Source organism: Monodelphis domestica, chromosome 7 (genome assembly GCF_027887165.1).
Source record: "Monodelphis domestica isolate mMonDom1 chromosome 7, mMonDom1.pri, whole genome shotgun sequence".
Classification (NCBI taxonomy): Eukaryota; Metazoa; Chordata; class Mammalia; order Didelphimorphia; family Didelphidae; genus Monodelphis; species Monodelphis domestica.
The window spans coordinates 292742900-292764780 of record NC_077233.1 but is presented as its reverse complement, the minus strand read 5'-3'; the positions used below and the strand labels follow the sequence as shown (position 1 = coordinate 292764780).

The 21881-nt window shown below is 37.5% G+C and overlaps 1 long non-coding RNA gene across 1 annotated transcript; it reads left to right on the top strand.

The window, feature by feature from the left end:
• The first annotated feature begins 2495 nt into the window (after window positions 1-2495).
• Window positions 2496-4338, top strand: LOC103091955 (uncharacterized). Its single transcript, XR_001625721.2, has 2 exons — window positions 2496-2651; window positions 4185-4338. It is a non-coding gene; the product is annotated as an uncharacterized LOC103091955 (long non-coding RNA).
• Window positions 4339-21881: the final 17543 nt, after the last annotated feature.

The window sequence follows — 21881 nt, the reverse complement described above, 5'->3', positions numbered from 1 at the left end:
AAATAGATCTGAGTGTCATATGAATGGATGATAATTGAATTATAAGTTAGACTCAGGATCTTATATAACCTAACAAATACAGACAAAAAAATCACAAAATCACAAAATTTCAATTTTTTTCAGTAATTTGCTATAGAGATTTCAGCTCCCATCTATTTGACATGCTAACCTCCCCCTCCCCATGTCTGCAGTGTATGCCCTCCTTACCTTTGCCTTTTAAAATACCTAGTTTCCTTGGAGACTCAGCTAAAGCAGAATCTTTTTAGGTTCTCTGATCACAGTCTCCAGATGCTACAGTCTTTCCTTCTCCAAAATAACTTGTGTCTTCTTCTTTAGGAGACGTTTGTACATATATACCTGTATGTGCCTATAGACAACCCTGATAAAATGAAAGCCACTTGAAGTCAGGGAGTTTCTTTTTTTCCTTTTAAATTACAATTCTTTGCATAATGCCTGGCACATGGTTGGTTTTTAACAAAGACTTACTGAATGACCGATTGACTGGTTATCCCACAGTGAAAAGAAGAGAATTACAAAACTGCAACTATATCTCCTGAATGTTCTCATATTCCACCAATATAGACAAATAGCCAGAGAGAAGCAGAATACCTTGCACCTTACCTTATATCTCCATTTATTGTTTGAGCCACCCAAATTTCATTCTTCCCCCATTTTTCAATCTCTCTGTTTTGGATGAAATTGTCAGGTCACTGTCTTAGGAGGCCATCCTTATTGTTTAATAGAAGAATAAAAGAAAACCAAAAAGAAACACCAAATGAATAACAATGATGACCTTCAAGCCGCTGAGCTTAGAGTCTGCCTTCTTTACGTTCATAGCAATCTCTCAGTAGCTGATTAAAGGATTAACCACCCAATTTGTTCAAAAGAACATAAGATTTATATACTTATGAGGTCCAGGAAGACACACATCAGAATTAACATAACAATAACCTACAAGACAGGAGTCAGAAGGAAAAATAATTCACATTTATAGTTAGAAATATAAAATCATCAGGAGAGAGGCAGATAGTATGTTCACTCTCTTTCCACCAATAATTCTGTCTGTATGAAGGGAAGACGCACTCAGCCCATTGGGGGCAATCTGTGTATTTTCAGCAATTAGAACTAATTAGAAATTAAATCAGTGCAACAATCGATGGCAGGTTAATGACTGGCATGTCTACACATGTTTCATCCTAGGATTTTTCAAAGATCCCATCTGATCCTCCCTGGCATAGAGTCAGGGTGAATTCCCAACTGCATCCATATAAGCAGAGGATTTTAATCATCTTTTATACTAGAAAAGGTGTAACAGACCAAAGCAGTAAGTCCACTCTTGAGAGACAAGTGCTCCCCCCCCCAAACCCTCCCCCCATAATCTTATGGTCTTAATTTTTAATCTGGTTCCAGCCTTTTCGATTTCAGAGCTGCATTTGTGCATAGGAGCAAGATTTGTGTTTCATGGTTCTTATGGTCAATAATACTCCTTCTGGGGAGGGAAGGATCCATTGGTTCAAGAATAGGAACTGCTTTGTGAGATGCAGATATGTGCCTCAACAAGACAGTTCAGTGAAGTGAAGTATTGACATGAGTCAGCTTGCTTTCATTGATGAGTCTTCCCAATAAGGATGTCTTAGTATCTGTTTATCTAAGTGTTATCGCCCATGAGGGGAAAGCAAGAAAGCGTAAAATGCAGGAGTGTCTGACCTGCTACCAAAATTCTGCTAGTACCTGCCTGGAAGGCTCAGTTTGGGCAGTAGGTTCTTTAGGGTGGAGGAGAAGGAGAAGGTGAGAAAAGGTAAGATTTGATTACAACAAACTAAATCCGAAGGTGGGGGAAGGAACACATAAAGATGGAGCAAGAAGGAAGCACTGGAGAGAACCACACTAAGAGGAATGAAGGAAACTCTGAATATGGGTGGATTGAGGACTGAGCAAGGAATCAGGAAGACTCAGATTCAATCCTTTCCTCTGATACTTTACCTGTGTGACAAGTCTTTTCACCTCAACTGTCTCACCTGTAAAATGGGAATAATACAATTATTACTTCTCGTCTCTACCTCATAGGATTTTTTGAAGGATCAAATATGATATCTGTGCAGAATCTTGCAAACTTTACAGTATTATATAAATGTGAGCTATTATTGTCAGTAGTTCAATTATTATCTTAATAGTATTGCTAATACTATTACATAAGAGTATTAGTAATAATACTTAATAGTGTTACTAATACTTTTGCATGAGAGTATTAGTAATATTTAATAAGTATAATTAATACTACTATTATCCCATTTAGTTTTATAGAGTTCAAATAGAAATGGTTTGGAGACACGTCACTGTCCTATAATTATTCTTTTGTGTGTAAAGTTCAGCAGACAAATATATAAATAAATAATAGGTTTTTAAATAGGATTTTAGATGATTCTATCAGAGAAGATGGGAGATAATGGTATCTAGGATACATTTAGGGCATTTCATCATAATCTAGAGGAAAGAGGAAGAGAGTGGGAGATTCTGTCAAGTGATAGCATGAATCAGAGAGGCTTAGTTTAAATTCAACCTCATTATATAACCTTGGAAAAATCATTAACCCTCTATGCCTGAGTTTCTACATCTTGAAAATGGGAGAGTTGAACTTGATGGCTTCTAAGGTCTCTACCTCTAGACTTATTTTCTTTTGAAAATTTTATTTAATTGGATATGATTTGGAATATTTTTCCATGGTTACAAGACTCATGTTCTTTCCCTCCATTCCCCCCACCTCCTTCCTGTATCTGATGCCTAATTCCACTGGGTTTAACACATGTCATCGATCAAGACCTATTTCCATATTAATATTTGTACTAGGGTGATCTTTTAGAGTCCACTTTCCCAGTCATAGTCCCACTGACCCATGTGATTAAGCAGTTGTTTTTGTCTGTGTTTCTATGCCCACAGTTCTTTCTCTGAATGTGGATAGTGTTCTTTCTCCTAAGTCCCTCAGAATTGTCCTGGATCACTGCATTGCTGCTAGTAGAGAAGTCCATTACATTCGATTGTATCACAGTGTATCGTCACTGTGTACAATGTTCTGGTTCTGCTCCTTTCACTCTGCATCAATTCCTGGAGGTCGTTCCAGTTCACATTTTACCTCCAGATTTATGATCGTATAAACAAAAGAATTGGAGAATTAGTTCATGTTCTATAGACTCCCTGAAAACTTCTTTGGTTCAACTCTAGCAGAAGGCAAGATGACATAGAATTTATCCTGTTCCTGCATGCTTTAAACTTATTCCAGGAGGTTTCTGTATTTGGGAAGTTTTTCATTCTATGTAGTTTGGATATTACTAGCATTCACTAATATGACATCTATTAAAAACATCATTCTTAAATTTAGAAAGATCATTGTTATGTCGAGGAAGCTGTGAGCAATAGATCCATCTGTAATGAAGTTGTGGTTTCAGGGAATTATCATCATTTTCTGAAGCCTCAGTTATATTTCAGGGCTTTGTATTTGTAATAAGTGGATATGATGACTATATGTTTATAAAGGATACAGAAATCCTGATACAGAATTCTAGCCACCTAACCATGATTTTCTGTAATCTGGAAGATTATTGTTGCTGTTCTTTGTACTATTAACATAATTATTAGCATATCATCAATAATATTAAAATTAACATGAACTATAAATGAACATAAATTAAGCTAACCTATTAATGTTATTATTGTTAACTAAAACAGCTACTGCAGTGGAAAAATCATAAACGTGAAAGTCAAAAGACCTGTTTATGTCCTAGCTCAGACAACTGCCACAGGTTTATTATTTAATATCTATGAGCCTCAGTTTCTTCATTTTAAATCCAAGAGTGGTAACACTAACATTACAGGATTGTTTTTAGGTAAGCACTTTATATTGTGGGAAGGGCATTCCCTTCCCCATTATGTTTCTTTGTTTGATTTCATCAACCAGGGACCTGAAGATCCTTTACCACTGAGATATACAAGTATAGACAAACCCTCAGAGCAAGGAAGTTGAAACCAATGAGACAGGAAACTGATCCCACAGGCACTGTCTGTGCCAGGCAAACTAAGGAACTATGGTTGGTTTCTGAGAAGTGACATGAGAGAGCTAGTGTGTGAAGAAAATTGCTTATAAGACAAGACCAAGGCACTGCCCTCACTCTCTCTTAACACTCTTCTAGCTGGAGCCTGGAAGCTGAAGGAACTTCTGTCAGTGGTGAGCTTCAATCCATCAAACAGCAAATGGGATATTAAGCTAGGCAACTCTCTGCCTCTTTACTACATTTCCCTCTCTTTACCATCACTACTTTGATGTAATAAAGCTACTAAAGCTCCTAGCAGCTTCATAATTTAATTTTAACTATTACAATAGTTTATAAAGTCTTGCATAAATGGTAGGTGCTATTACTATGAAACATGCTTGAGCTTTATGCTTTCATTTTTTTACAGGTTCAATGTTTTGAATTACACCTATTGTCTTTCTCTTTCTCTCTTCACCTTCCTTACATCTTCCATTTGTCCATTTTCCCTGCTAGGAGACTATTTCATTCAGCTATCATGTGGGTATTTTTTTGTCAGTTGAGCTAAAATATGAAGGTATTCTTTAATTCTTATTTCAAAGCACTCAGTAAAATGACTCTGCTGGCTTACCTCCTCCACCTCTTCCTAATTGCCTTCACCATGCTCAGACATCTAATTTATGGTGTCCCCCCCTTCATTTCAGCCAGCCAAAATTGGCCATCCTATAAACACTTTTCCCCATTTCATCTTAGAATCATCATTTTTGACACCCCATCTCTCTTCTAAGAAGCTAGGAAGTATCTGAGGCCATACATATACACCCCATACACCTTTTACATTCATGTATCACAATTTGCTTAGCCATGCCTCACTCCCTGGGTATCTGCTTTGTTATGGCTCTAAGGACATTTGGAAGTTAAAACTAAGTCCTAATTGATGTTCAGTTATGTAAATTTAGGATAAAAGGAAACCACCAAATCAAGCCTTATTTTCCTACTATTAATAGAAGACTTTTATCAGTTATTTACAAAACTTAAGAGGACACAAAGATTTTTAGTAGCTGTTTCCTAGATTTGGAAATATAAACATCATTACTAAACTATACACAACAGTCAATAAACATGGAATGTAAGATAGATTCCTAGGTCTGTCAGGACAAAGGAATGAGGAAAAGACTTGGAAAATACAATGTTACAGAGCAATATTAGAAATCAAAATAATATAGAATTAAGAATAAATCTTCTCAATACTTATCTACTCTATAAAATCATCATACATAAAAGCTCCTTCATCACTGAATGAAGTTTTAAAACAAAACAGACCTGTTCATGCCAAGTTAACATCCTCATTCTCACTACACACACTCTCCCAGGAATGGAATATACATTGCACTTAGAGTAAAAAGATCTGGATTTATGTCTTGGTCCCACCATTTGTTACCTGTGTGACCTCAGAGAAGGCTCTAGACTTCTCTGTCTTCCATTTCTTCACCTATAAAACAAGAGTAATTATGTACTTCAAAGGCTGTGAAGATAGAATGGGATAATCTTCCCAAAAGGGTCTTATAAAGGACGCTGTGTGTGGAAATTCTTTCACTGTAGATCAGTAACTCTTTAACTTCTAGCTTTACAGAGTTACCCACAACACTAAAAGCTGAAATGTCTTGCCCCAGGTCACCCAGCTAGTCCACCTCAGATGAGATTGAATTCAGATATTTTAGACTCCATAGTAACCCTTCTCTCTGCTACACTCTACCACATATTTATAAGATATATATCCATATCTATTTATATCTAATAGATCTATGTATTGTATAGATAACACATATCTATATAATATATAGATATATTATCTATGCATATATATATGCAGTCTTTTTAAAAAAATTATTCTTACTTTGGTATTGTACCAATTTTACCACCTCATTTTCTCTTACTTCCTACTTTTCTCCTATTGGCTTTTTCTAACCAATATATACCTATTCTATGAACCCAGAACAAAACTCTGCTTCATAAAAGACAAATGGCTAATCATTAGAAGATGAATCAAGGACTTCCCTGCCCTGCTTCTGCAGAAAACAAGTCCATAATATCTTTAGGATAAGGATTGTAAGGTATAGTCTGAAAGGGAACACACAGGGAAGATGGAGGGAGAGAGGGAAAGAGTTGAGAGAATGGAAAGGCAGAAGAGATTGGACTTCCCTTCTCTTCCTTTTGGGGGAAGATAACCCAGTCTTGTCTCCCTGAGGGAACAAGTATGTCTCCTTGGAGAATGGATCTGAGAGGTGGAGGATAAGAACTAGAGGTAAAAGCTTTGGTAAGATGACACACTGCCTCCCTTTTGGTCCCAGCTATTTTTGAGAGGCAGGATGGACTCTTCTGCCTTTGGATCCTTCAGGTAAACCAAATGCCTCTTCCTCCCCAAACCTTGGATGACTCCACAGCCCAGGAGAGATGAATTCTCCTTGGGTCTGGTTGTTTGGATCCCTGGAATCCTGGGCTAACCCTTCTTTTTGGGGAGAGGTATGGTTCTCCCCAAATCTTGAGCCCCCTTTCCTAGTATCAGAAACTAGCAAGACCTAATTCTAAGTAGTAGACAATTTATTTGGGTTCACACAGGGAAGGAGAGGTAAGGAAAGTGGGTGAGCAGGAAGCCCTATTGACTTGTCCCCTCTGGCAGATTGGCCCCCTCAAAGTCTCGGGGTTCAAGGCTCTCGGCCTTGATCCCTCTTCCAGTCAGCTGCTGGTTTGGTCCCTACTCCTCAGCTAACTAGCTTGAGTACTGGAGTCCAGGAACAAGTTAAGGAGAGAGATGGAGAATGAGATCTTTGAAAAGGGGATCTCAGTGGATGGCTACTTCAAGTCCCCATCTACAATATTCACTGATGGCTCTGTGCTATTGTTGAAAGCTGAGTAAGAGGTGTCCAGGGATTCACAGGGAAACAATTGAGCTCCAGAGAGACCCAAGCTTTTCCCTAGCCTGAGAGAATTGCTTCTTCTCCCTGAATCATAGCTGGAAGGGAGGTGTGATCAGTTGAAGTTATCTCTCCTCAGATTCCCTCCTGGAACCTTCAGTTTTTTTTCTTTCTTGAACCCAACCCCCCTGCCCTCCCCCCCCCCTATCTGCATCTGATTTTTGCCAGAAATTGCTCCTTGCCCAAATTGGATTTCTCCTCTCTTACAGGATGTCTTTCCTTTTAGTGTCTAACCCAAAGGAGAGGCTTTAATGTGAGCATTTCAGATAAAGGTAGGAGGAAAGATTTGAGTGAGGGGGCATCCAAAGGAAGAACTGTGGGAGCAGAAACACGGAAGAAAAACAACTGCTTTATCACATGGGTTGATTGGGGATGTAGACTCTAAATGATCACCCTAGGGCAAATAATAATATGGAAATAGATTTTGATCAAGGACACATGTAAAACCCAGTGGAATTGCATGTTGGCAATGGGAGGGTGTGGGAGAAGGGGAGGGAAAGAACATGACTCTTGTAACCAAGGAAAAATATTCTAAATTCACTAATTAAATAAAATTTTACAAAAAAATTAAAAAAAAAGTTTTGAATGAGGGGGGATTGTGGGCAGGTAGAACCTTGGAACAGGACCACACTTGCCATCCAGGATGTTGTAGGTAGTCAATACTCTGCTTACAGCCAGTGCCTGTCCTGACTATTTCTCTTCTTTCCTCTTCCTCCTTTTGGGGACCTGTGCAATGATCTGCCTTTATAAAGTACTGCTCTCTTGCTTCACACATACATAAATGTCCTGCACAGTCAATAAACCTCACACTGATTACCCTGACTTCCCCTCTCTGTGTGGGGGAGAATCAGCCTCCACCATGGTTTAGAGAGATTCATGTCGAATTTTATGGAAAAGGGAAATCAGTACCCTCCTTTTGTCAAGGGTGGGCCTGAATAATTCATTGAAAGCTTCATTATCTCTAATTGTGGTAAAGCACACTTTAAAGTAAAGTATCTCACATAGCAAAGATCCCTGGTACATTCCCTGGCAAATATGTGCAGATATGTAATCAGCTGTGGTAATCAACAGCATATCAACAAAGATTCCGAGGGTTTCAGGGGCGTAAAGATGCTGTTACAGTGAGCAATCACTTGGCAGTGTGGCTTATTTTAATAGACACATCACTTTAAAATAAGTCTTCACCATCTGCTCCAGCCTCTAATTACAAATGCAACAAGAACATAATTCACAATTGCATCATTAAAAAGTAAGACATAAGGGATTTAATGCATGTCTATGTCCCTTTTTAATGCAGTGGGCGTCTGTTACGCTTTTCTTGGGATTCGGGCACAAATCGGCAGGAAAACTTTCTTCCCTTGATAGTGAAAAGTCCCAGAGAGCGGAGCTCTTTGTGAGGCAGCAGCAGATCTATATAAGGCTGCACAGTTACCATAAATATTCATATGCTGGGATTTTATTGATATTAGAGCTTGTCAACATGGCTTTTTTTTTGAAATGCAAAATATGCATCTTCCAGTTTAACTTACAAATGATGAATAGTGAATAGTCTATTCAGCAGAAACTGAAGTGGGAAAGAGGCAATTCCCCAGTTAATCTGATCAATGTACAGTTCTTTTTGACTGTCTGAAATCAATTAGCCAGACCATTATCCACCCTCTATTTCATTTTGAGCTGTGTATACCCATTTTGGTAATTCAGACTCATAGGGTAATAAGGTTCAGTGCCTGAAGGGACCCTAGAGATCAACCTCTTCGTTTTAGGTTTAATAAATAAGAGAGGTTTAAGTTTAAGGTCACACAGGGTAAGTAATGAAGAAAAGATTCGAATCCACGTCTTCTGACCTCCAAATCTGGTGGTCTTTGCCATGTTACTAGTTTCCTAGAAAAGGAAAATAGATTGCTCTTTAAGGAAAATTTGTTGTGAACATGAATGCCACTCTAACTCCTAATTTTGGCTAAATTCATTTTTTAATTCATTGACTGAATTGTTCAAATAATAATTGAGAGTCTGTGTTGTATATTTCCATTAAAATAGGTACAAATATTCAAGGCCAGCATTCAGAGGGCTATTTATTTTCCCTTATGCACTGCGCCTACATTCAGCTGCATAGTGATACTTTGGGTCTGAATTTTGGATCTCAACAGCAAGGCTTCCCCAAAGAGAAGAGAACACTTTCCCACTAAGTTATGTTTATTTATATAAACTCTCTATCAAAAAGCTAATCATGAATGTTGAATCAGTGGAAATAGAACTGGTTCTGTAATTTTCCCCTAATGGATAAAGAGTAAAAAAATATGATCAAGTGGTTTTCAAAGGGAGACATTCAAGCTACCAATAGCTATATGGGGAAAACAAACAAACAAAAAACATGCTCCAAGTCATTAATAGTCAGAGCCATGCAAATTAAACTAAATCTTAGGTTCTGCTTCATACCCATCAGATTAGCAAAGTTGACTGAAAAGGAAAGTGACAGATGTTGGAAGAAATGTAGCAATCAACCATACTAATCTACCATTGGTGGAGCTAAGAATCAATAAAACCATTTGGAGTTAGGCTGCCAAAGTTAGTAATCTATACTTACTCTCTGAGCAGGCAATACCACTAGTAGGATAATACTCCAAAGAGATGAATGAAAAAGAATAAATAGAATCTACATGTACAAAGATATTTATAGCAATTAAAAAATATATTACTTACATTTTTAGCATGGCCAATGGGAGAATCTCATCCTTATCCTGGGTAGTTAGGTGGTACAGTGGATAGGGCAGTGTGACTAGAATCAGGAAGACCTGAATTCAAATCTAACCTCAAATACTTATTAGCTGTGTGACCCTGAGCAAGTCACTTAACCTCAATTTTCCTCTGTCTCCTCATCCATAAAATGAGTTATTGAAGGAAATGGTAAACCAATTTGGTATCTTTGCCAAGAAATCTCACATAAATCACAAAGAGTTGGGCATAATTAGAATGACTAAACAATTTAAAAAAGGGTCATTTGTTTTGCTTGAATATGCCTATTTGTTAAAAAAGAATTTTCCGTGTCTTTTTTTTTTTTGCAATGGAAAGAGGAATAGAGAGGGAAAGAAAAAAAAAAGCTTATTAGATGAAGAGAAAAGGAAGAGTAAAGAACTGTCTCTAAACTCAGAGCCCAAGTTCAAATCCCAATTTTGATATTTACTACCTGTATGACCTTGGGCAAGTCACCTAATATTTTTGGTTCTAATTGCCTTATCTGTCAAATGAGAGTGTTGGTTTGGATGACCTCTGATATCTCCTCCATCTCTAATGCTAACAGTGAATACCCCCCCCACTCATCCCTTACCCCCAGGACTCTATCCTGGGCCCTCTTTTCTTTCCCCTCTATGTTCTTTCAGTTGATGATTTCATCTACTTTATGATTTAAAAACCACTTTCCCAAGAACCCCATGAAATAAACAATGCAAGTATTATCAATCTTGCTTTACAGATGACAATAATGAGACTCAGAAGTATTATTTGCCCATATTCACGACTCGAGATTGACAAAGATAGTCTCTCGATTCAAAGCCCATTGACTCGAAATATGGTGCACTTTTTACACTGCACCATTAAGTCTCTATTAATATAAGATTTAAAGAAATGCAAACACTTAGGTACAATAAGATACCTTGTTCAACAATCAGTTGTGTTCCCCACCTTTGAGCTGAATACAAATTAAATCTTAATGAAAAACTAATTGGTTCTCATATTTTGGGCCATTTTTTGTTTTTTGCCAAAAAATCCTTAAAAACAATTTCACTCATGGTTGAGGAGCTTCCATTGTACTAAATGGAGATATGTGATTACCTTCTGACTAACCAAAGAAAAGGCATTAAGTTGCTACATCACACAGTCAGAAATGCAAGTTTCTACAGCTTCAAAAGTCACAAGAAGAAAAAAATTACATAATTCATTTCTTAAACTGTCAGCATGAAACCAATGATTATAATTATTCTAATCAGAAGGGAATAATTTCCCCCCCTTTTAACGTTAATCTTTTTCTCTTTGAAGTTAGAACTTTTATCATTTCTAATTTACACTGAATAGTCCCTTAGTAACCACTATAGGTTTCTGTACAAGACTGTTTTCTGGAAGACTTTGGAGTTATAAAACCAAGTTTGCCAGAACATTACATTTTAACACACAAATACACTTTACACAGTTTTCTTTGAAGGAAAGGAGAGATGCAAAGATTTTTTTTTTTCCAATCCGATGTTATCTTCCCAGTTTACAAATAATATCCTTTCCCTTCTGTGTGGAAGAACAAAGCAGATTAGGAATGTAAGAGAATTTTAGAACTATGGAACATAAATTAAAACCAAGAAGGTTAGATATAGAGTAATAGATATCTAGAGCTATAGATACAGATATACACATGCATACATATATGTAAATATACTCATGTACATATAAATGTTTCTTATATGTATATACACATGCATATATACATGTGTGTATATATTTATTTAAAATGTATATTCATTTATATATTTTATTAAATATACCTACATTTAAATAATATATTATATAAAATATAATATAATATAAACATACTTAACAAAATATATAAATGAATATAAATTTTAAATAAATAAATAATATATATTTAATTATGCAAAGTTTCCCAGGATAAAAAGGTGTATACCTTAAAAAAAAGCAAAACAAAAATCTTCCCAGAGGAATAATCTTTAGCCTATCTTAATAATTTATTCCAATGCCTCATATCACCCTTCCTCCCTAATACTTCCTACTATCATCCCAGTTCTTTTTCTTTTTTCTTTTCTTTTCTTTTTTACTTTTAAACATTATTTTTATTCGGTCAATTTCAAACATTATTCCTTGGATACAAAAATCATTTTTGTTTCCTCCCTCCCCTCCCGCCACCCCTCCCATAGCCAACGTGCAATTCCACTGGGTATTGCATGTGTCCTTGATCCAAACCCATTTCCATGTTGTTGGTATTTGCACTAGGATGTTCATTTAGAGTCTACATCCAAAATCATATCCCCTCAGCCCCTGTTGTCAAGCAGTTGCCTTTCCTCGGTGTTTTTACTCCCACAGTTTGTCCTCTGCTTGCGGAGAATGTTTTTTTCTCATAGATCCCTGCAGATTGTTCAGGGATATTGCATTGACACTAATGGAGAAGTCCATTACATTCGGTTGTACCACAGTGTATAGTCTCTGTGTACAATGTTTTTCTGGTTCTGCTCCTCTCACTCTGCATCAATTCCTGGAGATCTTTCCAGTTCACATGGAATTCCTCCAGTTCATTATTCCTTTGAGCACAATAGTATTCCATCACCAACACATACCACAATTTGTTCAGCCATTCCCCAATTGATGGGCATTCCCTCATTTTCCAATTTTTGGCCACCACAAAGAGCACAACTATGAATATTCTTGGACAGGTCTTTTCCCCTATTATCTCTTTGGGGGTACAAAGCCAGCAGTGCTATGGATGGATCAAAGGGCAGGCAGTCTTTTATCGCCCTTTGGGCATAGTTCCAAATTGCCCTCCAGAATGGCTGGATCAATTCACAACTCCACCAGCAATGCATTAATGTCCCGACTTTGCCACATCCCCTCCAACATTCATTACTTTCCATAGCTGTCATGTTAGCCAATCTGCTAGGTGTGAGGTGATACCTCAGAGTTGTTTTGATTTGCATCTCTCTGATTATCAGAGATTCAGAACACTTTTTCATGTGCTTATTAATAGTTTTGATTTCTTTATCTGAAAACTGCCTATTCATGTCCCTTGCCCATTTATCAATTGGAGAATGGCTTGATTTTTTGTACAATTGATTTAGCTCTTTGTAAATTTGAGTAATTAAACTTTTGTCAGAGGTTTTTGTGATGAAGATTGTTTCCCAATTTGTTGCTTCCCTTCTGATTTTAGTTACATTTGTTTTTTTGTACAAAACCTTTTTAATTTGATGAAGTCAAAAGTATTTATTTTACATTTTGTGACTCTCTAAGACTTGCTTAGTTTTAAAATTTTTCCCTTCCCAAAGGTCTGGCATGTATACTATTCTGTGTTCACATAATTTACTTATTGTTTCCTTCTTTACACTCAAGTCATTCACCCATTCTGAATTTATCTTGGTGTAGGGTGTGAGATGTTCAACCAAACCTAATCTCTCCCATACGGTCTTCCAATTTTCCCAGCAGTTTTTATCAAGTAGTGGATTTTTGTCCCAAAAGCTGGGGTCTTTGGGTTTGTCATAGACTGTCTTGCTGAGGTCATTTACCCCAAGTCTATTCCACTGATCCTCCTTTCTGTCTCTTAGCCAGTACCAAATTGTTTTGATGACCACTGCTTTATAATATAGTTTGAGATCTGGGACTGCAAGGCCACCTTCCTTTGTATTTCTTTTTTCATTATTTCCCTGGATATCCTTGATCTTTTTTTCTTCCATATGAACTTTGTTATGCTTTTTTCTAATTCAGTAAAAAAGTTTTTTAGAAGTTCAATGGGTACGGCACTAAACAGATAGATAAGTTTGGGTAGGATGGTCATTTTTATTATATTAGCTCATCCTACCCATGAACAGTTAATGTTTTTCCAATTGCTCAAATCTAGTTTCAGTTGTATAGAAAGTGTTTTGTAGTTGTGTTCATATAGTTCCTGTGTTTGGCTCAGCAGATAGATTCCTAGGTATTTTATATTATCTAGAGTGGTTTTAAATGGAATTTCTCTTTGTAATTTTCCTGCTGCTGAGATGTGTTGGAGATATATAGAAATGCTGATGACTTATGCGGGCTTATTTTGTATCCTGCAACTTTGATTAAGTTGTTGATTATTTCCACTAGCTTTTTGGTTGATTCTCTCTATGATTCTTTAAGTAGACCATTCATTATATCATCTGCAAAGAGTGATAGCTTGGGCTCCTCGTTGCCAATTTTAATATCTTCAATTTCTTTTTCTTCTCTAATTGCTACTGCTAGTGTTTCTAGTACAATGTCAAATAGTAGAGGTGATAATGGGCATCCTTGTTTCACTCCTGATCTTATTGGGAATGCATCTAGTTTATCCCCATTGCAGATGATATTAGCTGTTGGTTTTAGATATATACTGTTTATTATTTTTAGGAAAGACCCTTGTATTCCTACACTTTCTATTGTTTTTAATAGGAATGAGTGTTTTATTTTGTCAAAGGCTTTTTCTGCATCTATTGAGATAATCATGTGATTTTTGTTGGGTTGCTTGTTAATATGATTAATTATGTGGATGGTTTTCCTGATATTGAACCATCCTTGCATTCCTGGTATAAATCCTACCTGATCAAAGTGAATAACCCTCATGATGACTTGCTGGAGTCATTTTGCTAGTATCCTGTTTAAGATTTTTGCATCTATGTTCATTAAGGAGATTGGTTTGTAGTTTTCTTTCTCCATTTTTGACCTGCCTGGTTTTGGGATCAGTACCATATTTGTGTCATAAAATGAATTTTGTAGAACTCCCTCTTTGCTTATTATGTCAAATAGTTTGTATAGTATTGGGATTAGCTGTTCTTTGAATGTTTGATAGAATTCACTTGCGAATCCCTCAGGTCCTGGGGATTTTTTTCATGGGGAGTTCTTTGATGGCCTCTTCAATTTCTTTTTCTGATATTGGATTGTTTAAGAATTCTATTTCTTCTTCTATTAATCTAGGCAATTTATATTTTTGTAAATATTCATCCACATCACCTAGATTGACATATTTATTGCCATATAATTGGGCAAAGTAGTTTTTAATGATTGCCTTAATTTCCTCTTCATTTGGAGGTGAGTTCTCCCTTTCTATCCCTCATAATATTAATTTGATTTTCTTCTTTCCTCTTTTTTATTAGATTGACCAATATTTTGTTTATTTTATTTGTTTTTTTTTCAAAATACCAGCTTCCAGTCTTATTTATTAGTTCAATAGTTCTATCACTTTTGATTTTATTAATTTCTTCCTTAATTTTTAGGATCCCTAGTTTGGTTTTCTTTTGGGGGGTTTTAATTTGTTTGCTTTCAAGTTTTTTGATTTACATGTCCAATTTGTTGACCTCTGCCCTCCCTAATTTGTTAATATATGAACTCAAGGATATAAATTTTCCCCCTAAGTACTGCTTTGACTGCATCCCATAGAGTTTGAAAGGATGTCTCATCATTGTCATTTTCTTCAATGAAATTAATTGTTTCTATGATTTATTCTCTGACTAGTCAATTTTGGAGAATCATATTATTTAATTTCCAATTAATTTTTGATTTGGCTCTCCATGTACCCTTACTGATCATTATGTTTATTGCCTTATGATCTAAAAAGGTTGCCTTTATTATTTCTGCTTTTCTGCAGTTGTATGACATGATTTTATGACTTAGTATATGGTCAATCTTTGTGAATGTGCCATGTGCTGATGAAAAGAAAGTGCATTCCTTTTTATTCCTATTTATTTTTCTCCATATATCTACTAACTCTAATTTTTCTAAGATTTCATTCATATCTTTTACCTCTTTCTTATTTTTTTTATTTAATTTATCTAAATTTGATAGTGGTAGGTTCAGGTCTCCCACTAGTATAGTTTTACCATCTATTTCCTCCTTCAATCCTACTAGTTTCTCCATTAGAAATTTGGGTGCTATACCATTTGGTGCATACATGTTGATTAGTGATATTTCCTCATTATCTATACTCCCTTTTATCAGGATGTATTTACCTTCCCTATCCCTTTTAATCAGGTCTATTTTTACTTTGGCTTTGTCAGATATCATGACTGCAACTCCTGCCTTCTTTCTGAGGCCCAATAGGTCTTGCTCCACCCTTTAATTCTTACCTTGTGAGCATCTACTCGCCTCATGTGTGTTTCTTGCAGACAACATATGGTAGGGTTTTGGATTCTAATCCACTCTCCTATTCGTCTGCATTTTTATTGGTGAGTTCATCCCATTCATGTTGAAAGTTATGATTGTCACTTTTGAATTCCCTAGCATTTTGATATCTTCTCCTAGTTCTGACCTTTCTTCTTTTGCTATATCCTTTTTAAACCAGTGGTTTACTTTTAGTCAATCCCCCTATTCCCCTCCCTTCATATGCTTCCCTTTCTGGCTCCTCCCTTTTTGTTCCCTTCTTAGTTATTTGTTTTAGGGTTTGTTAACTTTCCTCCCCCCTCTCCTTCCCTCTCTTTTATTTGAACTCCCTTCCCTCTACCCCCCTTAGTTTTCCCTTCTTCCTTACCCTGTAGGATAAGATAGACTTCAAGATCCTAATAGATCTAAATGCTCTTCCTTCTCAGAATTGATTTCACTGAGAGTGATATTCGAGTATTATCTATTAGCACTCTCTTCCTCTCTCTCTTATAAGAGCATTCTTCCCCTGCCCTTTTCTTTTCTTTTTATATACTTTCCTGAGTGGAAGCAGATTTACTTACCATAATACCTCTTCCTATATTTAAAAACTATCATTGAATATATATTAAAAATTCTCAGGTCTCTAGTAGTAGTTAAATAAATATAGTTCCATTAATTTTTTCCATTAGGGTCTATTTTCCAAACTTGTAATGATCTTGATTATCATTCATTCTGTCCAGGTCTACAAGTTTGATATTTTAATTTATTTTTTAACATTAGGACAAAATTTAATTACCTAGCAATAACAAAAACTTGAATATCAAAAATATAACAGTCTAATATTAAGTTCCTTATATGTCTATTCCCTTCTATAGCAGACATTTTACTTATTTGATTTTAGAAATTAATTGCACATTAAGAGTTTTTTACGATACATTTGGAACTCCACAAAAATTAAATGTGCTCTCAGGAATTCAAGTGGCCCAGGTTATTCAAATGACTACCAACCAAGAATCTATATACTGAAAGGCACAAATTTCTACACTTTATCCAATTGCTATTCAAATGTCCATCAGAGCTGATGATTAATGTTAAAGATATTTCCCCATTTTTTTCCAAGTTAAAAGGTGCTGTTACCATCTGTGCAAATCTAAACTTAATGCTTTTGAAATCTCTCATCTCCATAACATTAATACTGAACTATTTCTTCTACTTCAAATAAACAAGTTATATAACAAGATTGATATTTTAACTGGAGACTAAAACTCAGCACTATATGCCATTAAAGACCTCCTGTGTGAAAAAAATTATGTGCAAAAGCAGGTCATCCTAAGGCTCTTAAAAAAAATCCTTATCTTTCATCTTAGAATCAATGCTGTGTATTGGTTCCAAGGCAAAAGAACAGTAAGGGCTAGGCAATGGGGTTGTCCAGAATCACATATCTAGGTAGTATCTGAGACCAGATAAAAACCCAGGACCTCCCATTTCTAGACTTGACTCTCAATCCACTGAGCCATCTATCAACACCTATTCTTAAGGTTCTTACATGTAAGACTCCAGTGTATGTATCTAAGAAATTTATTTGAACAAATTGGTATGGTACATAATGGCCTTACAATCACAGGACCTATAGTCAAATTGCTCCTCGGCCCCTTATTATTGGCTACATGCCCTTTAGCAAGTCCCTTCCCCTTTATGGTACTTTAATATTGGAGCAATCCACTGCAATCTCCTATTCTCCTTGTGGATCACAAGGATTTACAGCCATCTCATGTCTAATTACTCTCCCTAAATGAACACCCCACCCTTGTCTGTATTGAGCTTCCATTCAGTTTACATACAAATGTTCTTTAAAGAGTAAGCATACAAGGCTAATTACCAGATTACCCATAGTACAAAAGTTTTCCTGGCAGACAGCATTTTGTATGACAGTTTTGATCATAGCGTAAGTAGATCGACTGTAACCATTTGGATCTTGGGGAAACATGAGTTTAAAATGCTTCATTTCTTAGACTCATGGTTCCCAAATAAAGTGGATGCTACAATTTTGGTCTTTAAGGATGGGAGATATCCATTGTTAAAAATTTGTCACCAAATTTCAACAGTTCATTAAGAGAATGGTTGGAAAGCAAGGTAGAGCCTCATGAATACTACACAAATTGAAACATAATAAGAGGATCACCAAGGAGTTTGTGCTTTCTACTGGATTTGGGACAGTAGGAAATATATACCTTATCCTTCATGTTTCCTAAAGTGACATCTCTTCTACTAAAAAATATAAAACAAGCATCTATGCTCACATTGACATTTATGTCCAAACCCAAAATCCCAAGTGAAATATTAGAATAAGAATTGAAGATAGAGAAAAATGAAATGATTCCATTTTTCTTTTTCTACCAAATTGGGTATTTATGGAAACAACATTCTATATAACCATAGAGACTATATTTTATATGAATAAATCTAAGAAAACCTTTTTTAAAAAATCTACTTGAAGTAGAAGTGGAAGTTTACTCTTCCTATAGATTCCTGAAGCTTTATTTTCCTTAATGATTTAACTTAGTCTGAAAATCTCTAAGGAGCAAACAAAAAGACCATCCCTCCATCTAACACAGGAAGAAAGCTAACTTCATTTCCTTCCTTTCCTTCCTGCCACAAATCTACTCTCATATCAGAAGATAAACTGACCCCAAACACAGGTATAATTCAATATTCTATTTCAAATGCCATCAGATTTGAAACCCTGGTAATTAACAGCTCACTGGAGACTCTATGGAAATAAAGCTAACTTTGATCCCATTCCCCAGCCCCTTGCAATTTGGAAGGACAGCCATATCCCCTTTATCTCTCCCTTAAATGAAATGAACAACTCTATCAGGCAGTTTTTAGAAGAAATAGTCTGGGTTATTCAAGGTGTTGCTTTTAATCTAACTCTTGATTGATGTTTGAGACAAATTTTTAACTTTTGAGAGATCCCAAATTTTGAAATATTTTAATAGTTAACAAATTTATATTATCTGTATTTGTTTATGAGACATCATTGCATATGAGATGTGGCACATTTTAACTTTAAAGTGACCAAATTAACCCTTTCTTTGTTGTTACACAGATAGGAGAGAGAAAACTGGACAAAGTGGAAAATAAACTGGGTAGATTGAAAATCAAAAGAACTGGGTTTGAATCTTGGGCTTGTATTCATGAGCTATGGGTTAGGCAACAGATTACTAATCTTCTCTAATGTTGTTCTCAACTCCACAGAGTTGTTTTGAGAAGCAAATAAGTTAATGGATAAAAATTATCTTGTTACTAGGAAGCACCATATAATTATGTTATTGTTATTAGGGCTACGCAACATTTCATAAACTTTAAAATGTTTAAAGTCATCTCATCCTATGTAGAGACCATATATACTTACTCTGTTTAAGTAACATTGGAGGCTCCAACACTATTTTTATAAAGGCCAAACAAGACAGCTCCTCTGCCATCCAGGTCAGATATTCATTCATTCATTCACTCACCCACTCAATAAATATTTAATAAACCCATATCACCTATGGTGCAATGAACTGGGATGCTGAGAAAAGACAGATATGACATCATCTCTAATCTCAAGGGATTAACAATTGGACACATTTGTTGAAAGCACCTTGAGTCCAAGGGTGGTCATTCATGGTAACATTGTCCAGTTGGGAAGGCAGGTAACTGCACAAGGTCCTGGAATGTCTAATATTTTTTCATTAATGATTTGGTAAAGACATAGATTTCAAGCTTATCAAATTTGCTATTTAAAATCTGGGAGAAAAAGGTTGTTAAGATACTAATGACAAAGTTAGGATTCAACAAAATCTTGGCATATTCAATTCACTGACCTAACCTCGGTCACCATGACCATACGTGAAACATATGGATACCGAAGACTAAGATTGCTGTGTCTTCCCTTTGGGCACTTGGGTTTCAGGACCCCAGCCCCAGGAGTTTCGGTTCACTCCCCCCCACCCCAGGAATTCCTTTTTACTCCCTGTACCCTAAAAGTGTATAAAACACCTGCAAATCGCAGCCTCGGGGCCAGCACTTTAGCTCCTCGGCACCAAGCTATATTTTGCTCAATAAAGTACCTCTTGTGTGTTGCATTACCGTGTGTGTGTGTGTGTGTGTGTGTGTGTGTGTGTGTGTGTGTGTGTGTGTATGTGTCCTCCATGGATTCTGAGCCAGAATCGGACATTATACCTTCAACCCAAAAGGCAGGAGTCCTAGACACGGAACAGAAGAGCTGCCTTACCACTGCTGCTGCTGCTGCTGCTCTTTGTGCTACAGCTGACCGCTCTGTGGCATCACATTCTGAGGGAGAGCCAAGAACACAAGGTACAAGTGGAGCCCAAGAGTGACCAGGCTACCCTATAGGTTCCAGCCATCTCTCTATCTAGGCAGGCACTGATGCCAGCACACAGTCAGCCAGCCAGCCAGTCAGCCAGCCAGCAGCGTCTAGTGTATTCTCTACCTGCTTCACTCCTTTCACAGACCTAGCCAGGACATGGTGAGGACCAAGGAGAATAGTGAACATGCCGGTAAAAGGGACAGCTGTCTCATCCCTGCAAGGACAAGGTCCACCCTATGTTGCCAGGAACGACATTTCCCCCCTTTTGAGGTGAGGAGGGATGCATGGCTGGAGGAATGGGCATGCTTGCAGGGGAGGGTCATGCCTCCAGGGTCACACAGGACTTGCCTTTGCCTCCTCTATCCCTCCAGATCCTCGGTGGACACCACTCCAAAGGAGACACTTCCCTTACAAAGAACGCTCACAAGGTGTGTAAGCCAGAGGACGCCCAGCAAAGGCTTTTCCACCAAAGGCATGTTGGTGATCTGACTGGCAGGAAGAGCAGACTGAACACACTTTAGGGGCTCTGGTAGTTATACCAGGGGCCAGCCAGACTCTCTTAACAGAGTCCACCATGCCCGGGGTACCAAAGTGGCCATTAGGATGAACAGATTGGTAAATTTGGTGATGGAAACTTCTAGGGAGCAGGGGTTTTCCTTCAGATGACACCCACACTCCATGAATTGGTTTTGCTTTGAATTTTCCTTTCCATTTCTCCACTTCCTTTTCATTATAGGAAAGTGATCCATTTAAGTCATCAGTGGTTGTTCATGTTCAAAGTAGTTCAGGCCCTCCTATGGCTGCTAGCTTGGCAGCAGCATCTGCTCAGTCATGTCCCCTGGAGACAGGGTCAGTGCCACCTCTATGGGCACAGCAGTGAACTAGAGCCAGGGCTTCAGGCAGCGGGAGAGCAGAAAGAACTTCCTTAATCATTTCTGCATCCGCTATGGAAGGAGAATACTGAGAGCACAGGGTGGAAGGCAGGTGTGTGACTGCTCTAAGGCAAAGTGGGCCACTCACGGCCAAGGTCCACTCATATTTATGCCTGAGACGTCAGGATGTGTACGAGGCTTGGGGTCCAAGAGGAGACTTGCACAGACCTCTAAAAGCTTATTTCAAAACCATTTAAAAAAAAAAAAAAACCCTCCTCGGATGCAATACCAATATGTGGCCTCAAGAGGGAGACCAAGAGGCGAAGGGGGTGGGGGAGGGGGAGCTGAGCACCTGAGGAAGTTGGGGACCTGGGAGTGGGGCTACTGAAGGAGGGGACTTTCTGGTGGGTGTCCCCCAGGGAGAGGAGGGGCAGTGTGGGAGGCGGGCAATTGAGAGGGAGGGGCAGCTTTCAGGGGTAGGCCTGCCTATGGAGCTGACCAGTACAGGCAGCAGGCGGGACTACTGAAGAACCCAGAGGAAGAGGCAGGAGGCAGGCCGGCAGCCACTCCCAATGCCTCCTCCCTTTCGGCAGGGGTGCCTGATGTGACCAGTGCTGCTCCCCTACCTCACACCATCCACAGGCAACTTCTCGTCCTTTGCCGTGGCCCAGCTGAATGCTAGCTAGGAGGCAAAACAAAAAAAAAAAAACAACCCTCTTTGGTATTGACCTACAATGCCCAAAGGAGTCCCAGTGTACCCCTTCACCTTCAGACTGGGGGAGACCTATCTAAAGAAGCT